Here is a 14,613-nt window from a genome sequence, read left to right as displayed (position 1 = left end):
GAAGAGAGGTGATAAAACCCTGACACAAGGAGCCAGGAGGTGTGGGGCAGCCTCCTGCTAACACCAAGTTTGATCAGCTTGAACTAATGTGGAAAGGGAAGTGCAAAGGTGCAGATTTCACTGGAAACAACTCTGTGGCTTTCAAAAGGAAGAAGGTGGCTGGGGGTGAGGGGAACCATAAGCTATTACCTTACAAAACTCAGACTAATGTAGTGGGAAGCTTTGGAGACCAGCAATTAATTTTAGGAAACTAATTGGTGCCTATGATGTTATTTGTTTGGTTTTCTGCTTCACATAAAAGTAATTAAATCTTAATTTTACTCCATTACTTTGTCAAAGTCAACTGCAACTTCAATTCCTTAGTATTATAAAAGGGCAAAAGATAGTAGTATAGCCACCACTAACTGATTCAAGCATTGATTAGAATTTGGCAGCAGGAAGGGGTTAAGCAGGATGGATTGGAGGAATAAGAGGCAAAGAAACCAAAGTCATCTCTGTAAAATGAAACCTGCTGGCTAAACTCCTTTGCATTATGCTCACAGCTAGATAAATCAAAATACTACTGACTCAGCACCCAGATTACCTTTGGGTCCTATGAGTAATTTGGTTGAATTATTTGGTTGGGTCTCTCCAACCCATAGGAGTTTTCAAGATTACTTCCTTCTTAGTTTCTACAAATAGTCTTGCTTTTGATTAAAAACTCTAAGAGGAAATTGCATGCCTAATCATATCCGAGATAGCCAAACTAAGCAACATTTCTTGGAACCTTATTTAATGGTTACTCCCAGTGAAGATGTTCATTCACACAGTCCTCCTGCTACCTTTGCTTGGCTCTGATGGATGTCCAGAGGCCCTTCCAAGCTCAGCTGTTCTGTGATTCTGTGGTTCTGTGATTCTGTGATTCTGTGAAAGTGAGTTAAACTACTCTGGCCTCAAGGCGGCAAATCCTCATCACAGCTAGGGGTGATCTGACAAGAAAGACCGTGATTAACTAAACATCAAAGATAAAAAGAAATTGCTGTCTCTAAAGGATGAATCACATCACCCTAAGACTGGTGTCTAAATAAGCCAGATGAATCACCCAGTAGTAGTACTTATTTCTTTCCATAGACTATAAAGGGAGCTCAGTGACTAGCTGTGACTCATACATTTAACTCCTACACATCTAAAACTGAATGATGAAAAGCTCTTACTTAATAATGAGAGACAACTCTATCTGTCTTCAGAGGCAATACAAGAAGTTGTAGACTACCCTACGATCTGTGTTTATACCTGAGCAATAAGAATGATTGGACAGATTTCTACTGAGCAATGATCTGTGGTAAAAGTAGGTACTGTTACCAGCAGCACTGCTGTTACACCACATACACCTCTTGGTAGCACTTTGCTCCCCAGTAGCTGGGATTTGTTCTTTTATTTACTTATTCTGGTTTGGGGTTTGTTCTGTTTATTAGTTTCTTCAGATTTTTGCTTCTTGTAGCTTCTGGGAACATCCACACATAACAGCATCTGGCTGACTGAGGCTTTTTCAGGCTGGTTCATGATTAAAAATCGCCTGCCTCTTTAGTCATTAGCTTCCTACTGATTAGGGAGAAATCTACTGTTCATCCACAGTGGGGACACCTATTTAGCTGCTAAATAGGAATGCAGCAGACAAAATTTGGTAGTTAGTAGGGCAGCTTGTTCAGAGAAGACTTAAAAAAAACGTGCTCCAAGTGGTATGGGACTGTGCAGCAACGGTGGTGTGCCGCGTGGCGCAGTCTCTGTCACCAGCTGGAGAAAGCACCCTGGCACATAAAAGACCTCGACCCCAGTGGCAATCTGGAGGGCAGGTGGCCATGCTTGAACCCATGGTGGACGAAGACTCCCACAGTGGGGGAAACTGGAAGCTTATGACTTCTGGCACCAACAGAATGGGTCCTCCTCTGCCTTCAGATCTGAGCTTACAGTGTCCTGAGGGCCAACGAAGGGGCACTAGCTCCACTGGGGAGACTCTGGAGCCAGAAATGTGCATTAGCACCAGGGCAAAGTGGTGGCTGATAATGGTTGGAGATCCCCTTACGTAGGGGATGGAGCTGCTGTCATGGGAGGTTTGCTGTTTGCTGTGGACCTGATCCAGGAGGTTGTGGAGAAACTGCTGGGGATCACAATGCCCTCAGACTATTATTTCTCATTGGTCATGCACACAGGCACCAAGGGAGACCTGGAGAAAATTAGGGGGTCCGCAGAGCTTGAGAGGCAAGGGTGAAGGACGTGTGAATCTGAGGGGAATTTTCCTCAATCCTACAGGTGAATGGGAAAGGCCTGGTAGGATTGAGCATCCTCTGAGTTACCAGCTGGCTGCATGGCTGGTGTCACACTTTGGCTTTTATGACCATATTGTAAGTTCCTTTTTCCCTGATAGGGGATCAAGTCAGAAGGAGATGCAGGTCGCAGCCAATGTTTATTAAAGCATTTATTAATTAAGCTGTTGTTGCTAATAGCAGATAACTATTCACACAATTCACTTAAACACACATCCACAGTTACTAGTTGGAGCAGCAGTTAAAAGGCCAACCGCAGCTGCTTACTCAGAAGCAGAGGGTTATATTGATGCATCAGTGGCTTGTACGTAAGTGTTGAGAATAGTCCCTCCAACAGTTCGTTACACCAGCTGTATATGCAATCCTGAAGTATTCATCTGCATACAGCAGCCACCACTGCTTCTTGATGTGGTCTGAGCTACACAACCCATTGCTGATTGCTAGTGCAAGCTAGCGGCCAAGTACAGATTCAGCAAACTCTTCACGTCCTGAGTTTATCAGTTCTTGTGGATTCAAAAGGACCACTAGTTTGTGGAGATCCTGGAAGATCTTCTTCACATGCTACTTCTCAGCATGTACTTTTCCTCTCTTCAGTCTGCTGTTTTCTGGTTACTATTTCTTCATCCACACCCATAGATACCTATAGAACCCATCCACACAAATTCACACAGAAAGGGTTCTTATGACAGCCATAGGTCCCTGTTTCAGAAATGAGGACTGTTGGCAAAAGATGAGGTCCATTCAGAAAAGGTGGACAACTTGGCTATGCACCCCAGTAAAGTGGTGTAAGAGCTTGCAGTCAAGTGAGAGAACAGAGGTTAGCAATTGTTAGCACAAGAGACAAGGTGGTGGGAACAAGAGAGCCCTCAGGAAGGATTAAAGAGGGCAAGAGTTCCCACGCGTACATAGTTGCACACAGCTTGGGAGGAATAAGAGCCCTGCATGCAGACGCAGAACTATGACATCACTGGAACAGTTCCTAAGTGGTGGAACAACTCAAATAACAAGACCTCACTGATGGGTGGATGGACACAAGCTCTGCAGAGAAGACAGGCGGAGGAGAAGAGGAGAGGACATTGCCTTTTATGTGAAGGAATGTGTGAAGGAGTAGTTTGAGTGCGTGAAACTCTCCTCTGGAATAAGCAACAGACTGGGTGAGGACTTGTAAATCAGGGTCAGAGAAGAGACCACTGAGGGTTGCACTGTAGTGGGAGCGGACATAACTGAGAATGGCAAGACTCCCACTCCCATTCATGCAGCAGCAATCTGGAAATCCCATCTGGCTTTCAAAATTCAATTCTTACTTTTCTTTATAGGTGGGAACCTTAAAAATATTTACAAAAATCAGTATTTTGAGACCAGTATCACCTTCCCTTCACTGATCCTTGAAGTATGCCAAGATTATAATCTGTGGTATTCTAAGATCTCATTGTAGTTTGATGAACTGCTTCTCAACAGATTCACCTTTCCTTCAAAAGAGAAAAGAAAATCATGAATTATTTTTCCCACAAAAAAAAAAATTGATACCAAAATTGTGATGGCAGCCACCGTAGAATTTCATCCTTAGTTATATTAGAATTTCAAAGCAGAAGGTATACTCATGCTATATTGTACTAAAATGGGGGTTACAATTTAAATCGCAATTATCTCTGAAAGCTAATTCAAAATCACTGGCATTTTATAATGATCATCCAAAGATGTGAAAGTCTGTAAAGCAACTACAGCATTCTCAGACTTCACAACAAGACTACTTTTAATGTAATTATAGCAATTAAGACCCTTCTATTAATAACTTTCTTTTCAGATTAACAAGCCACTTTTGTAGTACAATATAAAGAGGCTTCTAATTACAGTGACAACATTGTGATTTTTGAAAACTGTTTAATAATGCGTGATAAGTGACTGCCAACTTGCATTAAGATGTTTTAGGAATCCTGCATAGACCTGATGTTTGATAATCCTGTTTTGAAGACATGATTTGAATTGCAAATTGAATTCAAACGAAAATGCAGCATTCTTCTGCCAGGAGGAGTAGAATCTTTATTTGCAGTGCGGAGCAGACCTTTAAAAGCATACCAGTACTTGACAAAACAAGTCTGTAATTTGTTGCTATTTGATGTAGTTGGCCATCTGACACAAAGCACACTGACGACAGAAAAACTCTTAATAATCTGAGTGGATCAAAATCTTAAGTGAATTATCTGGTTTAAACAAGGCATCCTCTCAACAGGAAAGATAAGCTAGTCCAGAAGAAATAAACAGATATATGTTATTTGACCTAACTAACATCAGGAAATTGTAAAATGTTGGAACTGAGTCTCTGTTTGATTGCTCCAGAGCCATGTATCTATTTTAGATATTTATGAAGTTACTCCCTTGCTGCATATGAAGCGTTTGGATTCTTGAATATTTTTTTTTCCAAATGTCATATGGGTTTAAGGAAGAATTATTATTCATATTTTATACATGAATACTGAGTTACAGAAACATCAGGTTTTTCAAAAGAGAAATCAGTAAGACTTAAAGAATGTTGGCTGACTTTTTTTCCAAAATTTTTATCTCCAATACATTATTCAGTCATGTAACCATTTCAGGTTACTGAGCCTAGGCTGAATGATTGCTGAGCTACATGGTATTGACAAATTGTGACAAGTTTTTATGAACACAATTTTTCAGGAGTTTATAATATGGCAAGGTTAGAATCAAATTCAGCTATTCTTTACAAAACATGAAAAGAGAAAACCCAGACCTACTTTCTGCAAAAATTCAAGTATTCATTGCACAGATTAGAAATACTAGACTTACAGTTGGATGCACTTTTGGAGGGAATAAGTGACTTAACAAGAAGGCAGTTTTACTTCATCTGATGGCATTTGTGAAGATGGGCTGAACTTGACAAATAGGTTTTATTTAAAAAAAAAAAGAAAAAGACATTTACAGGGGAAATTTACAAAACCAGGAAAGAAGGGTATATTTTCTTCCCAAACCTTATCTGCTAGTGCATAATAAAGTTGTCAGGGATTATAGAAATTGCCCAGTCTATATATTCTAAGTGTGACTACACTTGTAACTATCCCACATTAAATGGTATGGATAATTATCCAGAAGCAGGGTTTGCTCCTTCACAGCAGGCGTTCTGCACAAAAAGGGATATATCAGAAAAAGAATGTTTCTTGTCAAAGCTGTTCTGCTCAGTACAAAATATTTTAAGTACATACTTGGTGGGACAGAATGCTTCCTTACCTTGGAGGTTACAGAATTTGTGTGGGAGATTCAATATAAAAAGACAAAGTATTAGACGAGGCTCTCCCATACTTCCACAGTTGAAGGCCCTAACCACAAGACTATCCAAGAGGAAATCAGTCCATCCACTTAGCTTGTTTGCTGGATGTAGCCATTAACATCTATTCAAAATGCCTCCAAAATGAGCCTCTAGCTGTCAGTAAAATTTCCAGTGAAACAGACACAAAGAATTTTTAACTCTGACAAAAGAAGGCAAAATATTCTCCACAATTAGTGTTCTAGGAAACACCTTAATTATCTGGCATTAACAATAAATCAACTTCTTTCTCTCCTCTATTGTCCCACGTCCACAAGCAAATAATAAAAAAAGAAACAACAATAAACAAATTTTAAAAAAAGAATTATGCTAGGTAGGATGTGAGGCAGCAAAGCTTTCATCTCAAATGGTTGATGTTTGACAAAGTTATAACAAACTGAAAATAGACCCTGTACCAGGAAGTGTTGGATAGTCTTGGCTATTGGTGCTGTATTTTGTCATTCATGGAAAAATGAGCAAAGAATGAAATGAAAGAAAAAAGCATTGAGAGCTAGACATGTACGTGGGCACACTGACTGCTGACTTTGCTTGTGCACCTTTTTGTATATATTCCCTTAGTAACAGATAAATACAAGATGCTATCAAGCTATATTAAAATACTTTTTTTGAGAAAGGAAGGCAAAACATGGATGAGAAAAGTAAACTAAGACTTCAGTCGCTCCGTATAAGGGAGTGGGAAGAAGATGGAAACCAAATAACAGGGCAGCAAAGGGTAAGAGAATGCATATATGGGGGAAAAAAAAGGAAAATATATTAAAAGCTTTAATCTGATGAACCATGTTGTTCATACTGTTTCTTTTTATTAATGTCTTGTGAATCCTTTATTCTTTACCAGTAAAGGAGTACAGCTGATGCACATATAAAACAGCTGTCAGAAATTCTTCTGTAATTTTTCATGCCTAATACATACAGAAAAGGAGAAATACACCATATGGGCAATGAAGAAGTGAAACCACAAAATAAGATACAATTTCAACAGCTTTGGTTTTCTTCAGCGTTCATGCATCATATTCTATCCAACAGCTTTGAGACAGCAATATACCTATTGTTCATTAGAACTAGATGCTTGACCAGTGAATGATTTGGTTTTCAGTCCTTAGCTTATATACTGTAATTATTTTACTACTGCCCATTAAACAAGCCAGAATCTAGACAGTACTGTACTTCAAAGTGTGCAAACATACTGATAATCTTTGGGACTCATAGTTTTGTTTTGTGCCCTGTGGTATGTACAACAGCCGTTCTCCCAGTGATACATTATAGAAGACATGAATTCTAGAGTGTCTCTGGAACAACCGGACACCCATGCTTGGCTCTGCCTATCACACCTTCAAGGCCCAAACCCTAATCCCCTCTGGACCTCATTTTGTAGTAAAGCTGTCTCACAGCTGTATTAAATAGTCCTACCACCTCTGCTTCTGCAATGGCTTCTCCCTTTATCTGTCCCTCATTGTGGAGTTCCATGAGAACTTCTCTGCTCCCAGCTACACCATCCTACCCCTCACCTTCTGCCCTCTCTGCTGTTTGATTTCCTCCACAACCAGTTCAGCTCACTAAGCTGACGGGAAACTAATGAATCAAAAGATGAATAGATTTCTTCCGGTCTACTGAGTTGAACTGGCTGCTCAAGGAATCAGAGAAGCACCAGAGGTGGCACAAGGAAGGCCACGGGGCTGCGCAATGGGCAGCAGGGAGGGAAGGAGGAAGAAACAGAACTGCTGCTTTAGTCAGAAATGGCTGTTAGATATAATCTGTTGTCTTCTCTAATTGCTCCTCAGCTACATAGGTACCTTTACTGAATTATTTTTTTAAGCACATGAAAATCTTTTTACTTCTCCCCAAAACACTCCTGTTAATTGTATGCAAGTCAATAAACCATTTGAAGTCACTGGCACTATGTAGCTGTGTAAAGCTAAACACATAGGTAAACTACTTGTAGGACAAGGCCTAACAAAAAGCAAATGCAGTAAGTGTATGTAAGCATCAACCTGTGACTGAACTCATGCCTTTGTAGGTTCTTTGTCACAGGAAAAGAAATCAAGTTTCCTGTAAGCTTTTGAAAATTCTTTCTCCTTTGCTGAAAATGCAGTTTCCTCTGATTCTTGATCTGTTCTTGAGACAATGTCACCTTTTTCATAGGGAATAGCACTCTTGCAGATCAGTCCTCTTGAGCCATGCTTTTCATCTGTTTCAGAGCTAGAAAACCTCTACACCAAAGGCCTCCAAGTCAAACATCAGAGTACAACGACCAAAGTGAATTGCATGTGACAGATTCCACAGCTGCTACAGATACAAATGACATCTTTTCAATTTAAATGAAGGCACAAATGTAGGGAAATTCTCTCCATGGATGACTTATGAATCTCAGCTAGCATTCCCATCTGCTGGACTAGGGCCTAAACCTGTATTTAAATAGAGGCAGCAAGTGTTAGACTCATGGCAAAGTCGTATTATTATATGACACTACGCAAGTCTGAAGAAAGATTAGAGTGCAGTAGAAAATCTTCCAGGACTGAAAAAAAGAGAAGTAGCAAGCCCAAGCAGGCAGTTTACTTACTGTAGTTTAGATAATTGTCCTAATTTTAATTTTTCTTACTGTATACCAAACATAACACCAGAAATTATAAATCATTCCCACTGAGACTAGTCCTTTGACAAGCTGTAAGTTTCTGGGTAAGATCTCAGATGAGTACCTTTCTGGTTGGGCTAAGAGTGGGTTTGATCAGTGACAGAAAAAGCAAGAGCGTCTGAGCTATCAAAATGGCAGCTTGGAGATGTATGACCCTAATGACAACCTCAATTCACTTGAGAGAAAAATTTCTGCTTGCAGAGCCAAGACAGAACATTTTTCAATGGCTATAAAAGGAGTCTGGTATGCAGGAAAGCTGATGATCAGTGCCTATTTCCTAAGACTTAACAGGCTTGCTTTTCTAAGATGTGGGTGGCAAGTATCGTTAAGAGTCTGTAATTATGAACGGACACATAAAGAATTCAGTTACCTATTAATGTTCCTTGGCCTTTGTAGTCATAAAAGCATGATCTCATATACTGTAACTACTTTCTTTCAATAGTGTTAGACATCATCTCTGCAAGCCTAGGCTGAAGTTATTAAATATGCATTATAGCAAAAGAGTCACTATGTTTCTATCCAGCTGGTACTTATGTTATCCCTTTTTAGACATTATATACAATCTTTATGTAAATTATTACTAATGGAAAATCTGAGAACCACAGAACATTTTCTGGAGCTCTCTTGCATGGGAAAGAAGCCAAACAAGTGCTCATAACATTATACTGTTAGCAGAGCTGTACAGGAAATTATTTCCCATGCCATAGTTTTTTGAGAGATCAAAAATTGTCTTGCATTGCGTTGGAATGAAACCAAGAATGTTCAAACTGAGAAACCTGACAGAAACACCCTTTGCCCTTTACTGAACTAACTACCCCCATAGTGAAAGCATTCACCATGGTTACATTTTTCTAATCTGAGCCAGGCAGAGCAGGATCAGATATTGGTCTTCTGTAACTCATGTAAATACCGTAATCCTGGGTGAGATGGGAATCTTTTTCCTGTGTTCTCTCAGTGTGATCAGAAATTCCACTCTTAGTGTTTGAATTCCTGCAGAAAGTTTTGATTTCAAAGAACTGGCCTGTTCTCAGGATAAAATAAAAACTGTTTGGCATAAAATTTCCAAATAATTCTAGTTTCAGAATTATGCTACCAGACATTGAGAGACCTCTGACATAATTTTCAACAACAAGAAAGGGTTAAACTCATTGACATAGATGAATTCAATGTAGCTAATAGATAAATATCAAATTTTTGGATCTCTCTTCAGATGGAAAATACAAGTGTCTAGATAGCTGTTCCAAATCAAAGTGAAATATTAGCATCCAACAGAAATTACCATAAGGAAAAACTGCCACAACAGAATTCCTAAAAAAAATTGTATTTGCTTTTTGCTATTTTTTCACATCTTTAGGTGAGACAGCATCTCTCAATACTGTCACAAGTCAAATCACAGAATCACAGAATGGTCGAGGTTGGCAAGAACCTCTGGAGGTCATCTGGTTCAACCCCCCAGCTCCAGCAGGCCCACCTACAGCATGTTGCACAGGACCATGTTCAGATGGCTTTTGAATCTCTCCAGGGAGGGACACTCCACGAACTCCCTGGACAGCCTGTGCTCAGTCACCCTCACAGTAAAAGTGTTTCCTGATGTTCAGATGGAGCTTTGGCATCACTTGTCAGGTTCAACTCCAGGTGGGCTTTGGCTTTCCTAAACATGTCTTTGCATGCTCAGGCAGTGCTTCCGTATTCCTCCCAGGTTACCTGTCCTGCTTCCATCTTCTGTATGCTCCCCTTTTATGTTCGAGTTTTGGCAGGAGCCACTTGTTCACCCATTAATGAAATATTTATAGAAACTTACTATACAATAAGCTTTTCAAAGAACAAGAAGTGTATCTCTGGCTTTACTTAGTATTTTCCCGATACCATATTTATAATTTTTAATTACATAATTTATAATACATTTTGAGCAAGTGTTGGCGTTTTTTTGGTCTAAGTAAATTTACCTCAATTAGAGATTTAATAATGCAGGATCCTTCTTCAGGTTGGCACATTTGTAACTACTGATTTTGTGACTGGGACTAAAAAGCAGAAATGAATTGAAGAATTATCTCCATTGTCCACTACATAATGTCTTAGTTATATCCAGTAAAGGACTTAAAAGCCTAAAAGTTACGTGCTATAACACTTGGTATCTATGCTAGAGCACCTAAAGTGCATACAGTTCATGGAGCAGTTCCATAACCTGCAACAGACTCCCAAGCCATGAAGCACACTGAGCAAGAAAAGAACCACAGTCAGCAAGCAGCTGCCTCCCAACTTATCTGAATCACCCATACTTGATAGAAAACATATCTGCCTGTTGGGAAACAGAGCCTCCCCCTATCCTAGTTCTTTCAAAGAACAAAGCACAGCTCATTCTTTCCTTTTAGAAGAGGTTTTTCTTTTATTGTTTCCTCCCCTCCCCTCCCCTTCTCTTTCTGCCTCTAATACCGTCCACAAGGTGGAAGGTACAGGTTCAAGCTCCTCTTCTGATTGAAGGAAGCTTTGATTTTCCGAGCAAGTGCCATAATCATGAAACTACAGCACATTTTTCCACTGTTTTGCATTGCCACTGTTTCAAGAACTGAAGACTTACCAGGACAGACAGGGAGAAGAAAAAAGAGCATGACTGTAGCCTGTCTGAAGGGTTCTTGGGATAACAAGTCCTCCCCACTTGTAGAACCATAGGTTTACCCAATGTCTAGTTAATGTAGGTCTTGGGACTGCATAGCCACTAACTTAGGTAGACATACTACTCTCTCACTATTTCAGTGGACTTCTTTTTGTCTTCTGTACAGTGGCACTACTTCAAAAGCATGGTTAAAACCTCTCATTTAACTATGTAGCCAAAGTCTGGTAGCTAGGTCACAGTCCTAACAGATGGAAGCTGGAGTTTGAAACCCCATCAGGCTGAGGAAAGCTTACGGCGTCGTATTCCAACTTGGGGGCAAGTTTACTATCTACTTGAGCATTACAGAAAAAGTGGGGCAGAACCTCTTCTCACTATATTCTTTTAAAAAAGCAATAGCTGTTACTGAATTTTGTAAGGATCTTAAATCAGCCTCTACATCATGCATGGTCTGAAACCTCCTAACACATTAAGCCTCTCTGAAGAGTTAAATACAATGAAGTTTATTCTTTAGATCTTGGATGGACCAAGCATGAAACAGGTAACAATTTACTCTGTCAATACTAACATTCACAAAATCTCAAATCTAAGTAAGCAAAAAGTAAAACAATGTACAATGGAGAACTAAGTATATGCTTAGCTGGGAAGCAGATTATCAGTAATGCAGTAAGATTTGCAACTTCTGATTTAGGCACTAAAGTTCCCTTCTGGGTTTTTTATTGGACCTACCCCAAGACATTCCATGTAACATTCCTTTGATCTATCCAAATGGATACAAAAAGGCAAATGTTATTCCTTTCTCAAACTGAAATGTTTTTTGAAAACTAAATTAGTGTATTAAGCCACTCTGAGGCAAGACAGACTCCTGTATTTATATTACACTTAAGATTATACTTAAAAAAAAATCTTAAAAGCACACAGTGTCATTAGTTATACCATATGAAGCACTGAGTAAACAGCACAACTAGAAGGATTTAGCTGAAGCGAGTCTGAAGTATTTGCTTCAAAGTTTAAACAAAAGAACTGATTATTAAATAACAGCTTTATTAGAAACAAATTTTCAGCATTGCTAAGTCATTATGATACTACCCTTTCTCTCATTTGAGGATGGACTTACAAATCATCTATATAATCTACATATCTAATGTTCGGAGATATATAGTTACTCCAAATGCATTCATCGTATGGTATCTGAGTGGAAAGAAAATTGTAAAACCAGGAAGACAATCTGACAGATCCTTCATTCTCTGTTGTCTATGTTCCCAGAAGTGTGTATGGTAGAAGTATTAGCTTTTTCCCATCTTCTGCCTGTTGTTTCCATAAACATTGTTGTGGGAAAGTTAATGCTGGGACGCATCTTGCTCTTTCTTCAAAAAAATCTAATATTTAAAACAGGTATTTGGTATTTCCTAGACAGTTATGAGAAAGCCCAGCTCTCTGGCCTGGCACATTTCAATGCTGTGTGCCTGGCAATTTCAGAATCCTTAAGGGGAAGAGCTATACAGGATCACATTCACAGAATAGGAAGTTATTTCTGCCAGACTAATTAAAGTCATAGAAAACACAGAAAAGAGTTAGAATCTTAAAATGCATTCTTTGTTGATCCAGGTCTCAGAGGAAGTGTGTTCCAACAGCAATCTGCTGGTTTGCAAAATAGAAGTCTTATATTACTGTCTGCATTTTCCATTACATATATGAATTTGTAGTCTTCATATACAAATTAATAGATAGGAAGGCTGTTAAAGTTTACTATATTTTGGCACTAAATTACACAATTGAAAGATGCACAAATCACAACCAGAGCATCTTGAACTCAAGAGGTTCAAGAAAAATATAAGCAAAAGAAATTACTATTAACCCAGCAGTGTCATAGCATAGTAGGGAAAAAAAAAAAAGAAGAAAAATATAAAGATCAAAACTATTACTATGCTATTATTCTCAGAGAGATAAGAATAAGCAAAATACACTTAAATCATATAAGATTTTATTTCACTTTTTTTAGCTTCCTCAAATGAAAATATGCTTTTATATCCATTCCCATATAAAAAGCATATAATGAGGACTATGATACTTTCATTTCTTTTCTTAGCACAGTCAAAGGTACCTAGCAAGTCTTTGTAATTGCTGGCATTTTTCACTATTACATTATGTCTTTCGACAGCGCATTCACTGAACAGGAATAGTCTCCTGCTTAGTCCCTTGATGTTAGTCTGAGGAAGTTGCAAGCATGGATGGTATTCAAACTATATGGTCCCAGGCATACCAACATTTCAGGCACTCTAACTTCCCCTTGTCTTTCACCCCCAAAATCAGCAGAAAGGAACCACTAAACCAAACAAAACAGAATGAGAACAAGAAACGAAAAACAAAATTTCAAAATCAACCAAAGAAAATTCATGCAACAGCCCTTATTATTCACCTCTCTTCGGAACAGACACACACTGAGCACAGCAGCATTACCTGATGGTCTATGTTCTCTCATTTTTTCTAATGTTACAGCTTGAGACCATCCTCTCTTAGTTCTGTATTGAACTTCTTGGCCAAGGTCTGCTGCATAGATTCATTGGTAGGAGCGGTGGGCCCATGCCATACACCATGACGCCTCTCCCAGCAGAAAAGTCAAACAGAGTTTTGCTTTTACCTGTTAACAGACAACAAACAGACCTAGTCTCATTAGTGCTTTCTTGCAAACATCCTTCAACAAGTGATGGCAGACAAAAAAATTGAACACTGAAGGAGAAGTATATTTGGCCTCTGGGGAAGAAACAAAATGACCTAAGAGTTACTTGAGAAAAGTTGGTATGTGTGGAGAGAAAAGATTAGATTCTGCAGATGAATGACAACATAATCTACCAAATTATTCACCACCACTGCCTAGAGTAGCTATAGAGTCTGTATGAATTTTTGTTACTTTTTCCAAAGATCAAAAGAAATATGAAAGAAGAAAATATTTATGGAAGTAGTCAATCTTGCAAATGCTTAATTATTCTGTCATTTCATATTACATATACATTATATATAAAAGATATTTTATATTATCAGTGACATTCCAGGACTGATCACATGCATATGAGTTTGAAGACTGGGATCAAAGTCTAAATTTTTTTCACAATATTCATCCAGTGCCAACAGAAGAAAATTGTTGTTCAGTTCAATGAATAGAAAAAAATCACTGTTGTAAAATGTGTGGTAACGCTCTGATGAGATCAGGTTCTGGAGTGTCAAAACCTCTTGAGTGGATTCAGGTGGAAGCAAACCCACTTGGGCAAAACCAGTAATTTCCTCCAGACGTAGTGGGGGTGAGAGGGAGCAGAATTAGGCCACAGAACCTGCATCAAAGAGCAGTTCCACACAATGACAGGGGACTGGGCTGGGCAGAAGGTCGGCAGTAGGGTTTGGGTTGGGCAGAGGGTCAGCAGGAGGGTTTGGGCTGGGCAGAAGTTCGGTGGTAGGGTTTGGCCTGGGCAGAGGGTCAGCAGTAGGGTTTGGGCTAGGCAGAGGGTCAGTGGTAGAGTTTGGGCTGGGCAGAAGGTTGGCAGTAGGGTTTGGGTTGGGCAGAAGTTCGGTGGTAGGGTTTGGCCTGGGCAGAGGGTCGACAGTAGGGTGGTGGGGTTGGGCAGAGGGTCAGCGGTAGCGTTTGGGCTGGGCAGAGGGTTGGCAATAGGGTTTGGGTTGGGGAGAGGGTCAGCGGTAGGCTTTGGGCTAGGCAGAGGGTTGGCAATAGGGTTTG

The sequence above is a fragment of the Haliaeetus leucocephalus genome, unplaced genomic scaffold (assembly GCF_000737465.1).
Source record: "Haliaeetus leucocephalus isolate CR32 unplaced genomic scaffold, Haliaeetus_leucocephalus-4.0 Scaffold406, whole genome shotgun sequence".
NCBI lineage: Eukaryota > Metazoa > Chordata > Aves > Accipitriformes > Accipitridae > Haliaeetus > Haliaeetus leucocephalus.
This window is presented reverse-complemented; position numbering follows the sequence as displayed.